Source organism: Macaca nemestrina, chromosome 11, assembly GCF_043159975.1.
Source record: "Macaca nemestrina isolate mMacNem1 chromosome 11, mMacNem.hap1, whole genome shotgun sequence".
NCBI classification, from domain to species: Eukaryota; Metazoa; Chordata; class Mammalia; order Primates; family Cercopithecidae; genus Macaca; species Macaca nemestrina.
In genome coordinates, this window is record NC_092135.1 from 90,647,431 (window position 1) to 90,653,430 (window position 6,000).

General features: G+C 38.9%; 1 pseudogene; it reads right to left on the minus strand.

Annotated features, from left to right (window-relative positions):
* Nucleotides 1-1,603: 1,603 nt before the first annotated feature.
* On the minus strand, nt 1,604-2,771 carry LOC105468189 (transmembrane protein 9B pseudogene; annotated as a pseudogene).
* Nucleotides 2,772-6,000: the final 3,229 nt, after the last annotated feature.

Here is a 6,000-nt window from a genome sequence, read left to right on the forward strand (position 1 = left end):
TGGTTTGGGCACTTTCTTGATGGATTTAAAGAAGTATCAAAAGGCTGGCTGAGGCAGATTTAAGGAGAGTACTACGAGTAATAAAAAATGAGATCAGAAATTAACAGAGAGCTAGACCAAGAAAGCCAATTTTTTGTTTTTTGTAAGGATTTTGCCTTTCATTCTGAAATATGAAAACTGAGACTTCACCATTGATTTTAGCACCCTGTAGGCCATTGAAACATAACAGATGTTACAGCACAATGTTGGTGGTGGTGTGTAGGAGAAGGAGTAGTAAGAATATTACAAAAACCTGACTGGAGATTTAGAAAGGAATAAAGTAAACTGAAGACAGTGAGTACTGATGACTCTTCTAAGAGCTTTTGATATAAAAGAAGTGGAGAATTAGGGTCCTGGCTCCGATGTAATTGCTTTTTCCTTTTACTGAGAGAAATTGATATGAATTAAGAAGGAATTACTAAGGCAGATAGCAAGGGTAAGGGAGTCCTCCGTAAGGCTTTTCTTTTTAATGAAAAGCAGCCCCAAATCATTTTCTAACAAAGATCACCCTGCAAACTGGGAGCTTGCATGAGCAAATGCCAGCAGGAACTCAGGACTAGACATTTTCAAGATGGCGGCTCCATCTTCCCTTCTCTGCCAGCCTTGTGTGCTGTAAGCAGCAGACAAAATGGGCCCTATCAACTGGAAAGTCCATTTGCATAAGATTAGGTTGGGGCCACCAGTCTTCCCTGTCCACTATGTAAATATCACACATTATCGAACCAATCTATGAGCCCTATGCAAATCAGACACTGCCTTCTCAAACTGGACTATAAAATTTGGGGCATTTGCGGCCAGATGGCCCTTTCAAATCAGACTGCTTGCTCTATAGAGGAAGCTGTTTCTCTTTCTCTTGTTTTCTACCTATTAAACCTCTGCACCTAAACTCCTCGTGTATGTGCTTGTCTTAAATTTTCCTGGGGTGTGACAATGAACCCAGGGTGTATACACCAGACAACACAGTCACTTCAAAATAACAGATTAATCTGCATGCTTATGTTTTTCTTTGTCAACATGCAGCTGCAAGGGTAAGTACACTGAGAAAGGAGCAGACTTAATAAGGATTGTTCTTTTTTTTTTTTTTTTGATGTTTCAAAAATTATTTGTATTGTTACATTCCAAAGAGGACACAGGAAGAAAAAAGCCAGTTGTCCAATAATGGTTATACCTTTCAGAAGAGGCAGCCACAACCCCAGCCCTAGTTCAAAGCTGCAAGCATTGGAGTTCAAAGAGTTGCCTCTCAGCACGACCGGAAATGCTGACAAATGTGTATATATTATCAATCCAGGAAGGCTCGGGTTTAAAATAAAATTTCTTTATTGCAAGTGTCCAAGTCCTTGGGATTTGTCCTTAAAGGTACTAGAAGATGATGAGTAAGAGCACACACTAGACCAAGACTATGTCTAGTCTTTAGAGTAAACTAGCAAATGGCCAGTTTGTTCTATGATGCATTGCATCAGACATCACAGTACATGAAGAAAATCTGCTTTTTGTGAAAAGCCACCAGGCATTTCAGATCCAGTTTACTATGAAGTGCAGACACAGCAGATACCCAGATAAGACAGTCAGTGCAAAAGCCAAATGGGTAAGTCAACTCTTTGATGAGGCTGGCTACACTGCAAAATATAAATGAAACTCAAAAATAGAAGGTAAGGTCTATTTACAAAAGTTGTTTAGTAAAGTGACTTGAAAAAAGTTTTAACCACTTCCCAGGGATCCCTCCCCTCTGCCACCAAAAAAACAAACAAACAAAAACAACAACAAAAACCCTGAAAATTATCTTGAAAATCAAGTTAAAACTATGTGGTGAAAAAGAGAATGCTTGTTCCAGGTAAAGGACTTCAAGATAATTTACAGGCAGATTTATTTTTATTAGTAAAAGTAACAAATGGGAAAAGATGTACTGGCTGACTTTGAGCTGTGTGCTTTTAAAAATGTCTCTATTATTACATTAACAAGAAAAAGAAAATCAAGCATGTTTTTGCTTCCAGTTTTGAATCTTTCAGCAACAGTTGGTGAAATCAACAGGGTATTAAAACGAAACCCAGCAAAATCCAGTCAATTATTTCCAGTTTTCTGCCTGTTTCTTTCTAGTCACCTTGAATTCAACCCCAATTAGCTGAGGACAACATGTCGGTCAAAGACAGACTTCCGCTGCTCTTGGACTTGAAGCTTCCAGCGCTGCTGGGCGTATTCTACCTTGCTCAAAACGTTGGCTCGACTGCGGGAGCGGGCTAGCACATGGTGTTCATTTGCAAAAGGCTGGTGATCCCCAATATCATCATCACTCTGTATCAACTGTGAGTGTCCAAAGAGGCGCCTCTTCGGTGTGGGCTCAACCAGAGTAAGATATACCATGTACTGAAGTAGAAGGCCCAAAATGGAGAGAGAAATTATAATGGTAACCTTGATTGTGACAGAGCTTCTCTCTTTGTATTTGCATTCACAGAGTAGACAGTATGCTTCTACATCAGGCCCCTGCACAGGCATAGGCTCCACAACATGAAGGCAATCACACTCTTTCTGAGATATGTTCTTATTATAAATATGTCCAGAATTTTCTTTATAGGGAGGGCAGATATATTTACATCTGACATCCTCGAAATTCTTGGCGGCGTCTGACAGCTGCGCCAGCAGCAGCACGGACAGCGCCAGGCACTACAGGCTGAGCAAAGAGCCAAGTCGAGGAAGGCCTCCCCACAGGGTCGCCATCGCTGGGGGCCCGGCGGTCCCACTGCCCGGAGCCCCAGCGACCGGCTCCCGGCTCGGGCTCAGGCTCAGGCTCAGGCTCCGGACCTGGCTGGGGATCCTCCGCCCGCGCTTCCGTAGGATTGTTCTTTAGCTAAATATTTAAAACGAAGGTGCAAGTATTTTAGGGTATACATAAATGAAGTGAGGACATAAGGCTTTAAGAGACACTGAAAAAGTGGAACAGTTCAATGAATTATGGGTCCTTGTGGGGTCATAGTTTTCTTGGTGTGGAGTTAATGCATGTTATCGTTGCAGAACTTTCTCCTTAGTTCAGCTAAAACCAGGTTCTTGTCACGCAACCAGGAAAGATTAAACTCGCAGACACATAGAAAGGTGAGTAGCAGAATTTACTGGGCAAAAAGGAAAAACGAAAAAAAAAAGAATGCTCAGCAAAGTGAGATGGAGTCCTGCTAGCCAGCCCTCCACCTCGCAGATTGATTCCCAGGTCACTACAGGAGCTGAAGAGAGCAGGCTCCTCCCCTGCATAAGGCGGGAATTCCCCATGGCTCCACACTTTTTCCCCCGTGCACACGTTGGGCTCCAGTGCACTGTGGGCATGCCCAGAAAAGCCCTGGACAGGTTCCCTCATCTGACCAAAAGTACCCGGTGTAAACACTTGTGGGGCAGGTGGGAGACTCTCTGGGGACCCCTTTTTATCTGCCTAGCCATTTGACTGTCTCATTATCAGCTGAAAAGATAAAAAGGGACAGTTGGAGATACTTGAAATTGAGATTTTACTGGTGGCACAGTTATTGGTAATGAAAAAATATCTTTTATGACGACAGGAAATACACATATATGTGTGAAGACAAGATCATTGCAAGAGAGGTATTATTATCCTGCATCCTTGAATATTAAAATCATAATGAGGTCATCTATGAGGATACTGAAGTCACTGAAACTGATGACACAGTGCTGAGTTCGTAACAGTGAGTCAGGGGCAAAAATCTTCGAGGAAAAGAAGGGAGTGGCCTGAGACTGCAAATATTGTTGCAAATATGTGGAATAAGGAGAATGAATTATAATGTTGGTTGTTTACCAATAATAGGATATTACTATTTTGGAAAAGCCTTGAGAAAATAGGAAATCAGATATAAATTTTGACAAGAAAGTTTTTGATTAGGCAGTAAGACACCAATATTTAATTATTAGTCAGTGGACATTCATATAACTATAAAGTATGACAAGCATTTAGTAAACTTTGCTTTTCCCTATCAGGGGCATACAACAAATTGCCATTTATGAAGATGACAACTAGATTCATAACTAGATAGCAAAGAGCTATTTCATTATATAAATAAGAATTGAAAGAACCAAAGTAGAGCTGAGGCCATAAAAGGGAAGTAGGAAAGCACTAGAAAAAAAATCTTAATTATATGTATTTTTCCATGTGGTTGTTTGGTTAAAGCTGTTATTCGTTAGTGCCTCAATATGGGGAAATAAATTAGTGATTTCTAAAGGACTTCAGCCTTGTATTAAGTGATAACTTTACTAAATACTCATCTTTATTATTTTTAACCTAATAAATGCACCTGTTGTATAACAGCTTCTCCTTATTATTGCGTATACACTCTTGCTTTTATCATATTCAACAGTATCCAATTCTCTTTCAGAAGTACAACTTGACGGGTAAAATTTAAAAGCTGGGAATGGCTGCTATTTACTATGTCTATCATATGCAAATTAAACCATAAGGAGTAGTAAAACAAATGGCAGTTTTATGTTGAATAAATCTTGAAGCTAAAGAAAGCTGGGAATAAGAACCATGGAATTTGCTTAGGTGGTTAAAGTGATTAAGGTTAACGCCCTCTGTACGCATTACAAACTCTGTCTAGTGATCTGTGTTTGAGTACAGAGTAATCTAATGAATCAATCAGATCCTACATTTCAGCTCAGCTGGTGGAGGGAGAACAATAAAACTTGTGGGACAAAATTGTTCTATTGATCTCGACTTAATCTAATCTCCCCTGCAGTATCTCCTGATCACTGGGTGTCTACCCCTGCAGGACTGTTGCCCTAAAGTAATGACAGCTGGGGTTGTTATTAGGTCAACAATGCTTGCTAGCTCTCTCATTAAGTCCTGTCATCCATTATCAGAATACAGCCATCAAAAACATGACAGCAAGCACGTCTCATGAGTTTGAACCATTCTATAAGAAAAACATAGCTGAATATGCACACACACACACACACACACACAACAAACACACATACTCACATTTCCTAGTCTAGGTTTATTGATAGGAAAAGAGATTTGGTGCCAAGCCATGTAAGAAAAAATATCTAATTCCCTGTTTCCCATCGATCAAATTAGAATTGCAGGAGTCAGAAGTTGAAAACGTAGGTGCCTTCTTACTTTCTGTTTTTTAAAAATCACTTTATTCAAGACATTGATTATCATTTTTAAAAGGAAATAGGAGCTCATTTCAGTGACAGTATGACCTTCAATAATGCTAGACTCCTGCTGCCTCTAAAATGGCTTTTATGTTTCAAGGGGATTTTTTTTTTCTTTCTTCAACTAAGATTTAAAACTACAGTTGTGAGGTCAGGTGTCTTGTAGAAAGAGATTCAGGGAAGACAGATCCAAAGAGAAATACTGTGATGGTTAATAATTTTGAGGAGAAAAACTAAGCAAATTATTGGCATGCTTATTCAGTGTGTAAATATAATTTCTGCATTATTTTTAATAAAGGGAACGACTAATCTAAATCAGTGGAGAGTGAAGCTATTATTTAATTATAAAGTATAATCAATATGTGTAAATGTTAAAGTTGTGGTGTATTCCCCTTTGAGGGTTACCTATCTTTTTAACGAGGCTTGGAAAAATCCACTATTTTGATTGGAAGTCTTCAATGTAATATAAAAACCTTAAAAATGGTATTATTATTCTTAAAATCTTTGAAAATTTAAAAACATTTTAAAACATTGCCTTCTTCATTTGTGTCTAGTTACAAAAAGTGTAATAAATATGTTGAAATGGGGCTAATGACACCTAGGCATTTAACATTCTCATTTTCAGACTTTTATGAACTATAATTAGATAATTACTGCTAATTGGTATGCTAGGATAACGGAACTATTAGTGTGTAAGAGAGTTAGCAATATGTTGAATGTATGGCATTCATCCAGGGATCAGTGGCGCTGATGTTTTCTTTGCTCTTTTTTGTTAACATTGAATAAAGAATCACTCTTGCTCTTCATTAGCTCCAA